This window comes from Cyprinodon tularosa, unplaced genomic scaffold, assembly GCF_016077235.1.
Source record: "Cyprinodon tularosa strain WSP-4 unplaced genomic scaffold, ASM1607723v1 ctg156, whole genome shotgun sequence".
NCBI lineage: Eukaryota > Metazoa > Chordata > Actinopteri > Cyprinodontiformes > Cyprinodontidae > Cyprinodon > Cyprinodon tularosa.
In genome coordinates, this window is record NW_024038395.1 from 83,172 (window position 1) to 103,020 (window position 19,849).

General features: G+C 45.0%; 1 pseudogene; it reads left to right on the forward strand.

Annotated features, from left to right (window-relative positions):
- The first annotated feature begins 6,167 nt into the window (after positions 1–6,167).
- On the forward strand, positions 6,168–9,588 carry LOC119780156 (annotated as a pseudogene).
- The last annotated feature ends 10,261 nt before the right edge of the window (positions 9,589–19,849 follow it).

The following is a 19,849-nucleotide window of genomic DNA, read 5'->3' on the forward strand; positions in this document are numbered from 1 at the left end:
GACGGGAGTCCACGATGCGACGAACCGTGAAGGCCGGATGTCCATCGACCTCCAGGGCGGGTGGTGGGGAGTCGGACGGTGGGCACAGAGGGCTCGAGGAGACAGGCTTGATCTGAGACACGTGGAAGGTGGGGTGGATCCGGAGGGACTGAGGTAATTGGAGACGGACGGCTGAAGGATTGATGACTCGGGTGATCCTGTAGGGTCCGATGAATCTAGGGGAGAGTTTTCGAGACATCCCCTTTCCTGGCCTTCGGAGTACTCGGGGGCTGGGCGTCTCCTGGTGTCGGCGAAGCGCTTAGTGGATTCTGTAGACTGGTTGAGAGTGGCGATGGTCTCCCTCCAGATCCTTTGGCAACGGCGGATGTGATGGTTGACGGACTGCACTGAAATCTCTCTCTCGTCTGCGGGAAAAAGAGGTGGTTGATAGCCGAGACTGACCTGAAAAGGGGATTGTCCAGTGGATGCAGATCTGAGGGAGTTATGGGCGTATTCTATCCATGGAAGAAATTGGCTCCAGTCCACGGGGTTGTTCGACGTGAGGCAGCGAAGGGTGGATTCCAATTGCTGATTCATACGCTCAGTCTGACCATTCGATTGGGGGTGGTAACCAGAGGTGAGAGAGGGTTTGCAGCCGAGAGCAGAACAGAAAGCCTTCCAGACCTGGGAGATGAACTGCGGGCCTCTGTCCGAGAGGATCTCTTGGGGAATGCCGTGTAACCGGAAAACATGCTTGATGAGAAGCTGGGCTGTCTGGAAGGCCGTGGGAAGTTTTCTGAGGGGAATAAGATGGCAGGACTTCCAGAAACGGTCAACTATAGTGAATATGGTGGACATACCTCGAGAGACAGGGAGACCAGTGACGAAATCGATGGCGATATGGGACCAGGGACGCGAGGGAACAGGAAGTGGTTGAAGCAGGCCAGAAGGAGGTTGGTTTGAGGCTTTGTTACGGGCACATGTGGGGCAAGCCAACACATACTCCTTTACGTCCCTGTGGAGAGTTGGCCACCAGAAGCGTCTGGAGATGAGAGCTACTGTTCTACTGACTCCTGGATGAGCAGAGAATTTGGCGGCATGCATCCACTGGATGAGACGGGACCTGACGGAAGATGGAACATAGGTACGGTTAGGGGGACCGTTACCTGGATCGGGTTCAGTGGCCAGAGCTGAGTTGATGAGGTCAGTTATTTCCCAGTTGAATACTCCCACTGTACAGGTAGCCGGAAGAACAGGTTCAGGTGTCTCGGGATGATCGACGGAGTAGAGACGAGAGAGAGAATCGGGCTTCACGTTCTTGGATCCGGGTCTGTAGGAGATGATTAGGTTAAACCGAGAAAAGAAGATTGACCACCTGGATTGGCGGGGATTAGCTTGTTTGGTTGACTGGATGTAAGCCAGGTTCTTGTGGTCTGTCCATACAAGAACCGGGTGCTCAGCTCCCTCCAGCCAATGCCTCCATTCCTCCAGCGCCAGTTGGATGGCCAGAAGTTCTCGGTCACCCACATCATAATTTTGCTCAGCGGAAGAAAGCCTACGGGAAAAGAAAGCACAGGGGTGTATCTTCTGATCTGAGTCTAGTCTCTGGGATAGGACTGCTCCAACACCGGAATCTGAAGCATCCACCTCAAGGATAAATTGCTTAGCTGGATCAGGTTGCATTAGGACTGGTGCTCTGGAAAATAATGACTTTAATTTTTCAAATGCTGCTTGAGCCTCGGGAGTCCACTGAAAACTGCGTTTGACGGAGGTCAGAGAAGTTAATGGAAGGGCGGTCTGGCTGTAGTTTCTGATAAATCGACGATAGAAGTTAGCAAAACCCAAAAACCTTTGTAGTTGTTTGCGGTTCTCTGGAACTGGCCAGTCTAAAACTGCCTTAATCTTGTCCTCGGATGGTTTAACCTGGCCGCCCTCGAGCACAAACCCCAAAAAGGTGACTGAAGGTTGATGAAATTCACACTTCTCGGCTTTCACGAACAGTTTGTTCTCCAGCAGTCTCTGTAAAACAAGACGGACATGTTTCTTATGTTCTTCGAGGTCCTTGGAGTAAATGAGAATGTCATCAATGTACACGAAAACAAATACGTTGAGAAAGTCTCTTAGAACATCGTTAACGAGGGCCTGGAAGCAGGCTGGAGCGTTGGTTAGACCAAAGGGCATAACAAGATATTCGAATTGGCCCAAGGGTGTTTTGAAGGCAGTTTTCCATTCGTCGCCTTCACAGATCCTAAGGAGATGATAAGCGTTTCTTAAATCCAGTTTAGAAAATACAGTAGCTCCCTGTACGGGCTCAAAAGCAGAGGCAAGAAGAGGCAGTGGGTATTTGTTTTTAATAGTGATCTGGTTCAAACCTCGGTAGTCAATACAAGGTCTCAGGGAACCATCCTTCTTTCCCACGAAGAAGAACCCGGCGCCCAATGGAGAAGATGAAGGGCGAATTATTCCAGCAGCTAATGATTCGTTGATGTATTTTTCCATTGTTTCTCTCTCGGGCTTAGAAATGTTATACAATCTACTGCTAGGTAAAGGAGCACCAGGTAAAAGTTCAATGGTGCAATCGTATGGTCTGTGTGGAGGTAGGGACGTCGCACTGACCTTACTGAAGACTGGGGCTAGATCATGGTACTCAGAGGGAACTGAAGAAAGGTCAGGAGAGTCCATCTCCCCCCCACCTCTAGGAGACCCCACCAAGGGGGCAGCAGAACGAAGGCATGTCTCGTGGCATGAGATGGACCATGATTCCAGGTGACGTTTAGTCCAGTTAATGTGAGGATTATGCTTCTCCAACCATTCGAAACCGAGCACCAGCGGGGAACATGCAGAGGGAAAAACAAAAAATGTTATAGTCTCTCGGTGGTTACCTGACAGAAATAGCTCGAGGGGCTGAGTTTGGTGGGTAACTTGATGGAGTCTTCTTCCGTCAATAGCGGATACATTGAGAGGCTGAGTCAGGGGAATGGTTTCAATTTGGAGTTGCTGGACGAGGTTTGAATCGATAAGGTTACATTCACAACCTGAGTCGATAAATGCTGAGAAGGAGAGGCTCTGGTTAGCACAGAAAAGTGTGGCAGGCAGCAACAGTCGAGGAGATTTCTTAGTGTTTATTTGGCCCGCCAGACTCCTCAGATCCTCTGGCGGGCCCAGGCTTTTGATTTAGCCGGGCAGGAAGCAATGAAGTGTCCACTCTCACCACAGTAGATACATAGTTAGCTTAGAAAACGCCTTTGTCTCTCCTCTGGAGTGAGCCTGGTGTGTCCCACCTGCATGGGTTCGACATCCCTTTCGCCCGAATGAGAGGCCTGAACGGGCAACGGTAGAGACTGGGGCTTAGGCCTCTGAATGGGCAGCTGCGCTGTAGAGGGAGAACAAACAGTCACGTTATGTGAGGCAGAAGAAAGTGTACCCTGCTTCTTAGAACTGTTTCTGGCTCGAATTCTATTATCTAATCTGATGGAGAGGCGAATTAAATCTTCGAGGGTAGCAGGTTCGTCGAGGGTTGCGAGTTCATCTTTAATGTGCTCGTTTAATGCCATGAAAAAGGCTCCCTTTAAGGCGCTTTGGTTCCATCCGGAAGCTGCCGCTTTAACCCGGAAGTTAATCGAAAATTCAGCCACCGAAGAGTTTCCCTGTTTAAGATTGAAAAGAGCTCTAGAATCAATAGTTTGATCAGTTTCTTGGTTGAATACCTGGGTAAATTCAGAAATGAAATAAGAGTAGTAGCAATTTAAGCTATCGTCAGCGGCAAATCTTGCCTGAGCCCATTCTAAGGCTCTTCCTGTTAACTGCGAGAGAATGAAAGTTATCTTCTTATGATCCGTGGAAAAACAGCCAGGGGAGTTCTGAAAAATCAACCGACATTGAAATAAAAATCCTTTGCAATCTTTCATGTTACCTGAAAATCTTTCTGGGAGACTAGGACGGAACTCTGATGACGTCACAGCTGGTGACCTCGGAGGTGGAACTGGACCCGGAAATGGTTGTGGGACAGCATTAGCGCTGTTCAGATAATTAGCACAGCTCTGTAGCATTTGGTTATGAGTGTCAACTAGACGGTATAACTCACGGAGCGTTTGGGTTTGTCCCTGAATTTGTGCATCCTGCTCCTCCAGTCGACGGGTGAGGTGATCTGCTGGGCCTTGAGTTTGGCCGCAGTGTTCTGTCATGATGGGTTCACTGAAAGCGACCCAAGAATGCAGAACACCACTGACGGACACAAGGATGAAAGTTTAACAGTTTTATTAATGCACAAGCACACTGAATATACGGGTTCTGGTTCGGGGCCTGGATTCTGGTTCACCGGAGTCTGCGTGAGAGACAGTTCAGTTAGTGTTGCCAACAGAGGTTTGATTTCCAGACGTTCACAGATTGTACCTTGAGGGTTCTTGAGGTTAGCTTTGGGAGAGTCACTGTTGGTTCTGGAGAAGAGTTCATCAGCAGAGTCCGTTAGCTGCTTCAACGTCTCACGTCTAATTAGAACACACCTTGGCTTTGGGTTTCCCAGCTCTAGTCCTGAGCTGCTTGGAGGTTCTCTGTGAATCTTCAGGTTTGGCTCAGAGGGTCGGCTCGGCAGGTTAGCTCTTCCAGAGCTTTCACAGAGGAGGCACAGGTTTCCTGGAAAACAGACACAGGGGTTAGAAACCTAGCTGGATTCAAAGTCATCGAATTACTCTGAGGATCTAGGCTTAAACGCTGACCAACTGGAACAACACTGCGGCGTTGAGGCAAGGTCTGAAGACAGCTTAACTAGTGGATCCTCTGATGATCTTGACGAGCTGCAGCTCTGCAGGAGGCTCCCTCAGAGGATCCACGGCGGACTCTGCTGGAGAAAGGTGGAATTTCTCCAGCTCCCAACAGCAGCTTCTGATTGACAGCATGCTGAATTTGTGTTTGAAGCATTTTTTAAACAAAAAGTGGTTTAGCATTTCCTGTTAACTCAAATTAATATGGGCGACAATAATAAGCAGATGAAAATCTTCTAAGAATTACCATAAATAAGTCGATTCTTCTATATAATGATATTCAGAGTTATTGTCTGCGCATCTGATTAAAAAAATATATATATATAATTTAAAAAAGTAATACCTACTCTTTAACACACTCCTAATGTTATTATAAAACAAGCAATAACTACACTCTACATGTTGTGATGATATCAGACTTACTGCACACAACCATCACCCCACTTTGACCAGACTACAACTCTGGCGAAATGTTCTCAAGTTTATCTGTTTTAAATCTTATAATCAAAGCAGATAATAAATGAACAATAACTGCCCTCTGACACAGGGATCCCCAAAGAGTGGTGCAGGCAGCACTAAGGGGGAACAAGATGCCGCCAGACTGTAATGGCGGTCTGATAATTTATACAGTGAAAATATTTTGGCTCACACAATAAAGACATGTCAATAAACAATTCATTTGCTGAAATCCAAACTCTAATTTTAATGAAGAAATAACAATTTATTCACAGGAAAAATATATTTAATCATAAGAAGTCTTTTCTACATTTCACGTTTTGAGGAAAGGCTATTTGGTCTGTTATGGTGCAAACACTCAGTCATTGTTTGATATGGGATCCCTTTATGCATTGAAATAAACAAAAAAACAAAACAATAAAAAGGATCCTTTGAAATACTGTCTGATTTTTCAGAAACACCTCAGTATTAGAAGAAGAAACTGCCTGTTCTTTTTCATAATATTCACTCGGTGTCTCGCTGTGGGATGCAGCCTCCTGCAGCCCTGATAGAAGCATCTATCTCAATCTGCCAATCCTGATTGGCCGGTGGAAGTGCCCGTCATACGCCACGCCCCGTAGCTCCGACTACTAAAGCGTGTGCGGATCACGGCACTCCAATTCAAAACCTCTTCTCACCTGAGAGCTTATCTCACGTCGGAGCCTTTGCTAGCTTAACTGCCCACAGACGGACCTTGCTAGTTTCCGTCGCCGGACGCTAGCACTGTGCTCTGGCTTCTGCCCTGTCCGCTCACTCCAGACCGGACCGGTATCCTTTTTGTCTCTCTTCACGGCGGAATCCCTCTCGGCTCCCCTCCACGGACGCTCGAGTCGGACGAGCATTTAGCACACCAGCTACTTCCTCGACCCCGCCACGCTAGCACGCCAGCTAGCTACGGTTCCTTTCCCTACCAGCACTCCAGCTCGTCGGGAAATGGCGGCCGTCCAAAACCCCCACGCCAGGGGAGACTACCGTCTTTGTGGCTGCGGGAATAAAATTTCAGGGAAGGACACCCACCCGGTGTGCAGTACCTGTCTGGGAGTCGACCACGCCAGGTTGGCCCTAGAAGTTCCCGGCTCCTGTGGACACTGCAAAGTGTTCACGGTTAAGAGCCTCAGATGCAGGCTAGCCCGCCAGGTTAGCGTCTCGGACTGTGACCCATTCCTCCCCACCGCCGCACAAGGTGCAGCCGCGGAGGAGGACGTGGACACAGCTGGGGAAGCTCCGGAGACTGAGTACGACTGGGGTGCCCAGTGCGAGCAGCTCCATGCCCCCCCGTTTCCCGAGGAAGACGTGCTGGAAGTCAGCCCCATGGAGGAGGATGACGAAACCTCGTTCCTCATATCAGAGGACGAGGAAGAGGATGACACCTTCATGGCCCCAGCACAGCCTGAGAGGCCTAAACCGCCGTGCCCTTCCGCCAAGGAAGACAGGGGAGCGAGCTCACCAGCTCCCTCCCTCCATGTGGACCTGCTCGACGTGTGCAAACGCGCGGCAGAGAAGCTGGAGATTCCCTGGCCGGTCGCAATAGCGGAACCCACCCGGTCCCGCTACGAAGGCAAACGGCTTCCTCTGGCACGAAATGCGGTGAAGCAGCTTCTCCCTGTCTTCCCCGAGTTGCTGACGGAGCTCTCCAAAACATGGACTAGCTGCCCATACAGCAACAGGAGCCCTATTTCGGGCGCAGCATCCCTCGACTGCGAGGCAATGGACGCCCACGGCCTCCTCTTCATGCCTCCGGTGGAAGTCCCGGTAGCTGCGCACCTCTGCCCAGGCAGCGTGAGCCAGCTGTCTGCAGCTTCCCCCAGGCGCCCGACGCTGCCAGCTAAGCCCGAACGGTTTCAGTCTGCGCTGACCGAAAAGGCATACAAACAGCAGCCCTCTCGGCCAGAGCCCTCAGCGCCCTCTCCATCCTCACTGCCTACCAAGCGGAGTTGTTTGGCGCGTCTGCTGAGGAGCAAGACCCGGATGCGTGGGAGGAGATGGCGGTCATCGCGGACCTGTCTCTCCGCATCCAACGTGTCGCGGTCCAGGCCACAGGGAAGGTGATGGCAACCCTCGTCGTCCAGGAGCGTTGGCTTGTTTGTGCGCACCCCACGCCACCGTTGCCCATCCCAGAGCCGGTCCGCGAGGAGAAGGACATCGCCCCGGAGGTCTGCGCGGTTGCGCCCCGAGCGGAATGTCCACAAGCACAGTCACACACCCTTGTTCAAAGAAAAAATGGTGTCAAAATAAAAATAATAAATCTGTCACAGCCAGGCCACGAGCCGAGGGTGCAGATAATAAAAAAAGCCAAAACAGACGATGTTCTCTCCATAAGCAGGGTGGCCGCTCAGCCCCCTGCAGCTCTGCTCCCGGGACGGGCACCGCCGTCCCCGCGGAGCAGAGCAGAGCGCCCCACCGCGCCTCCGGTGGTGCCCGAGAATCATTTCTCGGTTCCACCACAGGGGGGCGCGGGGCAGGAGCCGCAATATGTTCCCCCGCTTTCTCTCAGATGGGAAAGCTGGAGAGCAGCAGCAGCTCCACCGTGGGTGTTGCGCACAATTTCCCGGGGATACAGGCTTCAATTCGCCACTGTCCCTCCCAGCTTCTCCGGTGTAATACACTCACATGCACAGGGAGAATCAGCTCGAGTTTTACGGGAGGAAATTCTCTCTCTGATAGACAAACGAGCAGTTTCTGTCGTATCTCCCGAACAGAGTCTGTCAGGGTTTTATTCCAGATACTTCCTCGTCCCCAAACGGGGGGGGAGAGGAATCCGCCCTATTCTGGACTTAAGAGCCCTGAACAAATTCCTGCGGAAATACAAGTTCAGGATGCTGACACATGCAGCACTGTTGCGTCTAGTAAGACCGAACGACTGGTTTTCGTCCGTGGATCTGAAAGACGCGTATTTCCACATTCCCATTTATCCCCCTCACAGACAATATCTCTGATTTGCCTTTCAAGGGGTGTGTTACGAATACCGTGTTCTACCATTCGGTCTGTCTCTCAGTCCGAGGGTTTTCATACGGTGCACAGAGGCCGCGGTAGCCCCGCTCAGACGCCGGGGGATACGTCTGGCCCGTATTTAGACGACTGGCTCCTGTTAGCGCAGTCAGAACAGGAAGCCAGGGTTCAAACACACATTGTCACAAAACACCTGATGGATTTGGGTTTTGTGATAAATATGGAAAAAAGCCACCTATCTCCAACGCAGGAGATATGCTTTCTGGGATTATCCCTGCGCTCTGTTCCGTTCACAGCCCGCCTGTCAGAGGAAAGAGTGACGGCTTTCAGAGCGTGCCTTGCACAATTCCGTCTGCACAGGTCTGTCCAGTTCAGACTGTGCCTTCGGTTGCTGGGTCTGATGGCCTCAGCCATCCTCGTGATTCGCCTCGGCCGCCTTCACATGCGGAACTTTCAGCGCTGGGTCCCTTCGCTCCGAATGGACCCCGTGCGTCATGGCGCACGGCGGATAACGGTCACAGCGGACTGTATAACAGCTCTGCGCTGTTGGCGAGCCCCGTCCTTCCTGACCCAAGGGGTGCCTATGGGCACCGTCTCGTCCAGGAAAGTGGTAACCACGGATGCCAGCCTATCAGGCTGGGGCGGCATTCACGAGGGCAGGTCTGTGAGGGGTCGCTGGAGCCAGGCCCTCCAGCGCCTTCACATAAACTTTCTCGAACTTTCGGCGGTGTTTCTTTCTCTGAGACACTACCTCCCATTCCTCTCGGGCCACCATGTCCTGGTGAGGACGGACAACACGACAACAGTGGCGTATATCAACCGCCAAGGGGGCCTGCGCTCCCGCATGTTGCACAATCTGACGCGCGACCTGATTCTCTGGAGCAGTGCCCACTTTCTCTCCCTGAGAGCGACGCACGTCCCGGGAGACTTGAACACGGGTGCGGACCTGCTGTCCAGAGGCGCGCCAGTGTACGGGGAATGGACGCTGCACCCACAGGTTGTGGAGCAGATATGGGCGCGCTACGGGCGCGCTCAGATAGATCTGTTCGCGTCCAGGGAAAACGCTCGATGCGAGCTGTTCTTCTCTCTGAGCACTCTGAATGCCCCTCTGGGCGTAGACGCACTAGCGCACGCCTGGCCGCACGAGCTGCTATACGCGTTTCCACCGCTGGCCCTGATACCCCCCACTCTCGCCAGAGTGAGGGCATTCAATCACAGACTGATCCTAATAGCTCCGCACTGGCCAGCGCAACACTGGCTGGCGGAGATATTCCAGTTGCTGTGCGCCCAGCCTTGGGAGCTGCCGCTGCGCAGGGACCTGCTCTCGCAGGGTGCGGGGACAGTGTTCCACCCACACCCGGAGCGACTGCAGCTGTGGGCCTGGCCCGTGAGTGGCTTAATTTAACCACTGCTGGGCTCCCTCAGAGTGTAATTAATACTATCCAAAATGCCAGTGCTCCCTCCACTAGGAACCTATATGGCTCCAAGTGGGGACTGTTTGAGCGGTGGTGTCTTGAACGGGACTACGTTCCTTTTCAGTGTTCTGTACCAGCGATTCTGTCGTTTTTACAGGAACTGATTGATAAAGGAAAAGCTTTTTCCACGGTTAAGGTTTATCTGGCAGCTATAGCAGCATGCCATATAGGATTTGGAGACAAAATGGCGAGCCAACACCCTTTGGTTTGTCGGTTTATGAAGGGCGCCCGCAGGCTCCTCCCCGTCTCCAGACCTTTGCTGCCTCCGTGGGATTTGTCGGTGGTTCTGGAGGGGCTTAAGGGACCCCCATTTGAACCGATGTTGGGGTCCAGTCTTAAACATCTGTCTCTCAAGACAGTGCTGTTACTGGCGCTGGCCTCTGCGAAACGAGTCAGCGACATTCATGCGCTCTCTGTGAACCCCGCATGTACCCGGTTCTACCCGGAATACACGCGTATGGTTCTGAAACCCAACCCGGCCTTTGTTCCTAAAGTGGTGGGTTCTTGTTCACCGATCGAGCTAGCGGCGTTCGCCGCCTCCCCAGGTGAACGGCGAGCGCACACGCTGTGCCCTGTTTGAGCCGTGCGCTCTTATATGGACAGGACGCAGAGCTTCAGAATGAGTGATCAGCTCTTTGTCTCCTGGGCGGAGCCCCGTAAGGGGCAGCCGATCACAAAGCAACGCCTCGCCCACTGGGTGGTGGAGGCTATAGCTTTGGCGTATGGAAGCAGGGGTCTGCAGCCCCCGGCGGGTCTGCGTGCACACTCTACCCGCGGGATGGCTGCATCTTGGGCTTTATTTCGGGGAGTGTCCGTTCAGGACATTTGTTCAGCGGCGAATTGGTCTTCGCCTCTGACTTTTGTCCGGTTCTACATGCTTGACGTGTCTGGACCGTGCGTGGCCAGTGCGGTCCTAGAGTCATAACTGACCTTGTGGACCTTCCCCATCGGCCGGTTCTTGTTCGATAAGCTGTCTGGCAATACGGGAGCTACCATATCCCATAGCGAGACACCGAGTGAATATTATGAAAAAGAACGTTTGGTTATCTAACATAACCCCAGTTCTTAGAATAATATGAGCGAGGTGTCTCGCCAGACGACCCTTCTTGCAGGGCGGCGAGAAGAGGTTTGTTGAATTGGAGTGCCGTGATCCGCAGACGCTTTAGTAGTCGGAGCTACGGGGCGTGGCGTATGACGGGCACTTCCACCGGCCAATCAGGATTGGCAGATTGAGATAGATGCTTCTATCAGGGCTGCAGGAGGCTGCATCCCATAGCGAGACACCTCGCTCATATTATTCTAAGAACTGGGGTTATGTTAGATAACCAAACGTTTTGTTTTAAACAATTAGGCCATGTCCGCTTATCCCCAACTTCAGCTACTCTGTCGCTGCCACTCACATTTCTTTCCCCTCAGTTCTTCATTCATGTCTGTTGATGTATTTTTTTCCATCATGTCCTCCATCCAGTGGCGGCTGGTGGAGTTTTCTCCAGGGGGGCTATAATTCAAAATAGGTGTATACCAAAAACTAATCAAAGTATACTAAGTTATCACACCAGTATATTTATATGAATGCCAACAACACAAAACATTATAAAAACACTTTATTATAAAAAATAACATGATTTAATATGTAGTTTTACTTTTTGTACATTAATCTTGCCCTTCTGAGGCTTTGTGAAGGTAAATCTGTGTTTTGCATGGTCCAATATGGCGTCACAGACCTAAAATAAATTTAATGTGCCTGTTTAATAATGGAGAACATATTAGTCGGCTTCATCCTTTATATATATATATATATATATATATATATATATATATATATATATATATAAACTATTTATTTTCTGAAAATGTGTCTATTTAACAGTTTATTTTTGTTTGCAAATGAACAAACATCTAGAAAAAGTCCACTATATTCTATTATTTTCCATGTGAATCCCAGATTGTTCCTTCTTCTTTGCCTTTTCTAAAAAGTGCTTTAAATCAGTCCTAGCTGTGGGAGAGGTAAAGTGCATTAGCTGTCCCACAGGCTGTCAGCCACGACTTACGCTGGAACCAACTCCTGCTAAAAGTCCGGTTGTAGGGTTTAGCTTTTCCTCGGTTTGCTGCGTTAAATTTATTCCTGGCTTGTAGGGTCGCAGCTCATTTTCTTTGATTTTTTCCACCATCGTTCTTCTCATGAAAGGGGAACTCAGTAAAGATCTCACTGAATTGTGTGAAAGCTGCTCTTCAAGTTCAGCTGTTGGCGTCGCCATAATCTCCACCTCACTGTCTGACTGACTAGTAGCTACATCACCTATATCACTGTAGCAGGGGCCAAAATTCCAGGAGCTCCAAAGCAATGGCGTAACTATCGGTAAGCAGAGATTGCAGTTTCTTAGGGGCCCCTGACTTTTTAGGGGCCCTGCTGCTGACACCTGGTTGGTCCCCTATGCAATTGTGAACTAGGACCTGTCTTTACAAATGTAATGGTGCAAAAAATTCCTCTTAAACCCACCTGCTACTAGATCAACTGACCGGACCTTATTTATACCCCAACACATGGCAGATTTCAACATGATGGTGAGACGTTTAAACACGACACCAATAGCAAAGCAGACAGTGGTACTTTTAATTACTATGTTAATAACTGTGTATAGCTCATTAGAAGGTTGGTAAAAAAATACACTCATATAATATGTTTCAAACCACAATAATGATCTTAAAAGAACGACGTATTTGTGTATTTAATTTTTTACAATACGACTTGGAATTATGGGTAATCCAGAGCGTAGATTAAAACCATAGGGGTGTTGTACTTTATATGGGGCCCACCCAGATAATGATGCTCACGGGCCTATCGTTGTGTCGTTACGCCATTGTCCCAAAGCCATTAATTGTGGCGAAGCTGATTGGCCAAATATTTATACATTTTCCCTAGCAATATTATACAATTGGTTATTTCGCTATTTTCGCTTTGAATGAGCGCCCAAGCAGAGAAACGATACATTCTGTCGGTGGAAATGTACTGTTGAATTACAGTCAATTGGTAGAAATTTTGTTTTAATAATTCATATTACATGTAGCCACATGCTATTAAGTAAAACTGACATGGATAATACTTTTAAAATCTATATATATTATTTATGACTTTTCCCCTCCACATCCAGGGAGGGTGGCGCCCGAGCGCCCCCTATGGGCCAGCTGCCACTGCCTCAATCTAATCTTTGTATCCTAACTTTTATTTTTGGTGATCATATTAGTTAACTTAAGGTCTCACCACCATATGCTAACGCTCCTTTGCTACAGGGATAGAGGGCGGGTTGGCATGTTCATCCGCACATTAAATTTAGTCCCAGTGGATGAAGGTTAGGACTAAAGAGGAAATGTTTTACTGGCGTTGGAGATATGCAGTGGGGGTTATTTTGCTCCAAAGATCTGAATGGGTGTGTTTACATGCATGGCATCACAATGGTGATCGGAAAAATACAACTCTCGCATTTAGAATGAAATTTATTTCCAAATTCAGATTTATTGAGCAATATTTCAAACTGCGGTAGAAAACCTTAGAAAGCTGCCAGTGAGCTTTAAAACTAGCTCCTTTGCCTAATTAAATTCAAGCTTTAACTGAACTCACGTTTTGGGGAGGATGAAACTATTTTATTGCAGTAAACGTGCTTTGGCTAATTAGCTGCTGCAATTAGCAAGCTTCTCTAAATCTTCTCATGCACGCGCATGCGCAGGCTCATCGGTTGCCGTGGAAACGGAGCACCTACGAAGCTGCTGCCAATCTTTAACGGTTACTTCCTAGCCTCGACCTTGAAGCTAAACTTGCTGCAGTCTGTGGTTTCCTAACCTGCTAAAGATGAGCAACGCACCAGAGAACTACAACTCCTCGGGAGATCATCTGGAAGGTTGGTTTCACTCTTTTACTATGTTAATTACAAAAATATGGAAGCCCGTTTCCGCCACTCTGTAAAAAAAAAAAAAAAAAAAACTATCTCAATATAATGAGATAGTAACTCAATATAATGAGATACTATCTCATTATATTGAGTTACTATCTCATTATATTGAGTTACTATCTCATTATAATGAGATACTATCTCATTATATTGAGTTACTATCTCATTATATTGAGTTACTATCTCATTATAATGAGATACTATCTCATTATATTGAGTTACTATCTCATTATATTGAGATAGTTTTTTTTTTTATTTTTTACCAATTTTTAAGTTAAAATTGAGTATTTTTGGTCAATAGCTCCCAGGTCATGTGAGCTATTGATGCAAAATCAGTGTGAAATTGTTCTACTAGTCTCTGTAGATGGGGCACACTCATTTGTTTTGCATTTTAACTCTTTTTTATTTTTTTTACCAATTTTTTTAGTTGAAATTGAGTATTTTTCGTCAATAGCTCCCAGGTCATGTGACCTATTGACCCAAAATCAGTGTGAAATGGTTCTACTAGTCTCTGTAGATGGGACACACTCATTTATGTTTCATTTTAACTCTTTTTTTATTTTTTTACCAATTTTTTAAGTTAAAATTGAGTATTTTTGGTCAATAGCTCCCAGGTAATGTGACCTATTGACCCAAAATCAGTGTGAAATGGTTCTACTAGTCTCTGTAGATGGGGCACACTTATTTGTTTTTCATTTTAACTCTTTTTTTATTTTTTAGCAATTTTTTAAGTTAAAATTTAGTATTTTTCTTCAATAGCTCCCAGGTCATGTGACCTATTGACCCAAAATCAGTGTAAAATTTTTCTACTAGTCTCTGTAGATGGGGCACACTCATTTGTCTTTCATTTTAACTCTTTTTTATTTTTTTTACCAATTTTTTAAGTTAAAATTGAGTATTTTTGGTCAATAGCTCCCAGGTCATGTGACCTATTGACCCAAAATCAGTGTGAATTGTTGGGTCCCCCCTTACATGGGCCCACCACCCGTGAGAGGGGCCATAAGGGTCGTATGCAATGTGTGTTGGCCGGGGGAGGGGACCCTGGTGGTCCGATCTTTGGCTGCAGAAGCTGGCTCTTGGGATGTGGAATGTCACCTTGCTGGTGGGAAGGGACCGGAGCTAGTGTGTGAGGCTGAGAGGTTCCGGCTAGAAATAGTCTGTCTCACCTCGACGTATGGTTCTGGTTCTGGAACCAGTCTCCTATAGAGGGGCTGGACATACTTCCACTCTGGAGTTGCCCACAGTGACAGGCGCTTGGCAGGAGTGGGCATACTTGTTGCCCCCCATCTCGGTGCCTGTACGTTGGGGTTAATCCCGGTGAACGAGAGGGCTCCGCCTAAGGGTGGGGGGACGGGTTCTGACTGTTGTCTGTGCTAACGGGCCGAACAACAGTTCAGATTACCCACCCTTCTTGGAGTCCTTAGAGGGAGAACTGGAGGGTGCTCCTCCTGGGGACTCCCTTGTTCTGCTGGGAGACTTCAACGCTCACGTGGGCAATGACAGTGAGACCTGGAGGGGCATGGTTGGGAGGAATGGTCGCCCCGATCTGAACTCGAGTGGTGTTCTGTTGTTGGACTTCTGTGCTCGTCATGGATTGTCCATAACGAACACCATGTTCAAGCATAAGGGTGTCCATATGTGTTAAAAAAAAAAAAAAGAGTTAAAATGCAAAACAAATGAGTGTGCCCCATCTACAGAGACTAGTAGAACAATTTCACACTGATTTTGGGTCAATAGGTCACATGACCTGGGAGCTATTGACCAAAAATACTCAATTTTAACTTAAAAAATTGGTAAAAAAAAAATAAAAAAAAAGAATTAAAATGAAAAACAAATGAGTGTACCCCATCTACAGAGACTAGTAGAACAATTTCACTCTGATTTTGGGTCAATAGGTCACATGACCTGGGAGCTATTGACCAAAAATACTAAATTTTAACTAAAAAAATTGCTAAAAAATAAAAAAAAGAATTAAAATGAAAATCAAATGAGTGTGCCCCATCTACAGAGACTAGTAGAACAATTTCCAAGTGATATTAGTCGGCTTCATCCTTTATATATATATATATATATATATATATATATATATATATATATATATATATATATATATATATAAACTATTTATTTTCTGAAAATGTGTCTATTTAACAGTTTATTTTTGTTTGCAAATGAACAAACATCTAGAAAAAGTCCACTATATTCTATTATTTTCCATGTGAATCCCAGATTGTTCCTTCTTCTTTGCCTTTTCTAAAAAGTGCTTTAAATCAGTCCTAGCTGTGGGAGAGGTAAAGTGCATTAGCTGTCCCACAGGCTGTCAGCCACGACTTACGCTGGAACCAACTCCTGCTAAAAGTCCGGTTGTAGGGTTTAGCTTTTCCTCGGTTTGCTGCGTTAAATTTATTCCTGGCTTGTAGGGTCGCAGCTCATTTTCTTTGATTTTTTCCACCATCGTTCTTCTCATGAAAGGGGAACTCAGTAAAGATCTCACTGAATTGTGTGAAAGCTGCTCTTCAAGTTCAGCTGTTGGCGTCGCCATAATCTCCACCTCACTGTCTGACTGACTAGTAGCTACATCACCTATATCACTGTAGCAGGGGCCAAAATTCCAGGAGCTCCAAAGCAATGGCGTAACTATCGGTAAGCAGAGATTGCAGTTTCTTAGGGGCCCCTGACTTTTTAGGGGCCCTGCTGCTGACACCTGGTTGGTCCCCTATGCAATTGTGAACTAGGACCTGTCTTTACAAATGTAATGGTGCAAAAAATTCCTCTTAAACCCACCTGCTACTAGATCAACTGACCGGACCTTATTTATACCCCAACACATGGCAGATTTCAACATGATGGTGAGACGTTTAAACACGACACCAATAGCAAAGCAGACAGTGGTACTTTTAATTACTATGTTAATAACTGACCAAAAATACTAAATTTTAACTAAAAAAATTGCTAAAAAATAAAAAAAAGAATTAAAATGAAAATCAAATGAGTGTGCCCCATCTACAGAGACTAGTAGAACAATTTCCAAGTGATTTTGCATCAATAGGTCACATGATCTGGGAGCTATTGACCAAAAATACTCAATTTTAACTTAAAAAATGGCTAAAAAATAAAAAAAGAGTTAAAATGAAATACAAATGAGTGTGCCCCATCTACAGAGACTAGTAAAACAATTTCACACTGATTTTGCATCAATAGGTCACATGACCTGGGAGCTATTGACCAAAAATACTCAATTTTAACTTAAAAAATTGGTAAAAAAAAAAAAAAAACTATCTCATTATAATGAGATAGTATCTCATTATATTGAGATACTATCTCATTATAATGAGATAGTATCTCATTATATTGAGATACTATCTCATTATAATGAGATAGTATCTCATTATATTGAGTTACTATCTCATTATATTGAGTTACTATCTCATTATATTGAGTTACTATCTCATTATATTGAGTTACTATCTCATTATAATGAGATAGTATCTCATTATATTGAGATACTATCTCATTTTAATGAGATAGTATCTCATTATATTGAGATAGTTTTTTTTTTTTTTTTTTACAGAGTGGCGGAAACGGGCTTTAATTTGAAGTTTTTTTCATGAAGTTGTGGTTGCTAGCTTAGCATGTAGCATCCCTGATGTCTCAGGATTAAATGTTTTTAGTCAATTAAATTTGTTAGGAATGTTAACAGTGATTTAATGATTTCAAAATAACTTTTATTTCTGTTTGAGTTAAACACCTTTGACGAATTAGATGTAAAATGTTTAAAACTTGATAGGGCTAGCTCTATGATTTAAAAAAAATGCATTTTGCTCTATATGTATATGTTGGGGAAATTACATTCAATAAATATTTAAATATATTTGAAGGACATTTAACATAATATATTATCAAGCCAAACTGTTTATTTTTTCTATTTAATAAAAAAGTGAACATTTTGAGTATTTTGGAAGTTGGCTGAATTTAAACCTGATAACAACTGGGAAAAAAAGAAATTAAGATTCTCAAGTTGTTTAGTTTAGTAAATGTGTTTAGGAAATGATCCATTTTTATTTGGTGTTTGATCAAAAAGTTTTTAAGGGTTATTATGTATTAAATCGAGTTTTTATTGGTTGGAAATGGGATAAATGATAACATAGATAAAATGATATAAGAGTACATTTTGGTTTGAGAGGATAATTTTTTATTAATTGTTTTAGGATAAAATAAATTTTGTTAAATACATTAAAACTTTAAAGGGGAGGGTTTTTAAAAAAAATGCTGTGAAAAACATGGTCTCCATGGATGCATGCATTTAACAATGTTAGGCTTTTTTTTTAAGGTGGCATATAATTTTGAATTTAATGGAAGGTCAAATGTGTTAATAATGTTTGATTGATTTTAAAAGTTTCTGGTTTCAAAGGATTATTTTTGGTTAGTTTGGTTTCCAATCCTTTAAAAACAAGGTGGCATCTGGCCCCTTCTGTCTGAGAAGGCCTTGAAGAACAAGTATGGTCTCCATGGATGCAACAATAAACAACTATAAGGTTTAAAATAATTGTGAAATAAAGATGAGATGCTTTACATTTTTAGGCTGTGTTTATTATAAGTGCTGCCATTGCTAACCATGTGAGGAAAGAATAAAGATAAATGTTTAATCAAGAGTTTAGAAAGGAGGATGATATGTTTATTTTACAGGTAGAATTAAAACATCAAAATAAAACCATATATTATATAAACGTTTTTCTGAGGACTCATTTTCTAGCTCTTCAAAACATTCAACACTGGATGGTTTCACGTAAACCATTGAAAGTTCTGAATAAGATCTTTCTTAGATTTTTAGAAAAAGAACAAAATTATTCTAAATAGTTTGCTAATGTCCATTTCTGCTCTGGGCTTTCTATGTGCTGATTAAGGTCTTTATTTCTACTCTAGGATGCACTGAGACAGGGGTCCGAAAAGCGGAGGTTTTTAAGCCTTTATTTCTGTTAATTAATAATTTTCTGCTTATAGTAATCAAACCTTAAAGATAAGATAAGATTAGATAATTATATTACCTAATCATAGTGATTTTTGTTTTTTTGATCAAACCTTTTTCTAATTCCTTAGTATGGGTTTAATAAAGGTTTACTGAAAGCTTAAAATGTCCTTTCATCTGAACAAATCCAACTGAATTGTCTGGGTCAGTAGCTCCCAAATGCGGAGGCGTGCCCCCTAGGGTGAGTTTGATGTAATTGCAGGGAGCGTAATAGAAATAAACAAAATAAATGGACCATTTGGAGCTAGGGCTGGGCGATATAGAAAAAAAGCTTATCGATAAAAAAAAATGCATATTGATCGATATCGATATTTATTGAAAAGATTTGAAACCATATTTTATGTGCAGCTCTGCCTAGACTTTTTATAATATTGCTAAATGATTTAATTTTAATAAAAAACACAAACACAGACTTCCAATTAAATATTTATTTAACCAACTTTTTTAACCATAACAGAATTGTTTTAAAGAAAAATAACTTAAAAGACCTGAGTTATGTTATTAAATACTGACTAAGAATAAACTAAAGTGACCAGAAAAGTGACCAAAATAAATATAACAAATAAATAAATGCCCCCCCACCGCCGCCGCCGCCCCCGTTTCCTGCTTTAACCTGAGTTATTACTTTGAAGTTTCTGGCCCCTCAGCATTTTTATCTCAATTGTTAGAACTACGTGGGAAAACTGCCCAGAACTGAAAATATATATACATTTTCCGAAGATTCCTCGGAGGAGAGCCGCGTCGGGGCCTACACAGCTCGTACTCCTGCGGCTGTGAGCGGCTGAGATGATAAAAAAAAGTTGGTTGTGTTATCAGACTTCGTTTTCACTGGTTCCAGACACATTTTCCAGATGACTGGTTTGTTTTTGGTCCGACTTGCCATGACCGAAATACTGCCAGACTGCCGAACTACAAAAACCCTTCTTTGGAACAATTTCCTCCGCCTCTCCTTGCTGCGACATCTTCATGTGCTCTGTGTTGTGGTTTGAGAGGGCGGCGCTTCGTGACGACGTGCCTGGGTCCGCGATTGTGATTGGTTGGGAGGAAGTAGTGACTAGCATAAACCTACATGATAGGCTACAATGAGAAGGAAGGAAAACTGCGTTTCTTTTTTATTGAACTTTTATCGACCCTCTTTTTTTCTATTGCGCCACACGTCTATCGATCAATATATATCGTTATTGAATTATCGCCCAGCCCTATTTGGAGCGTATTTTT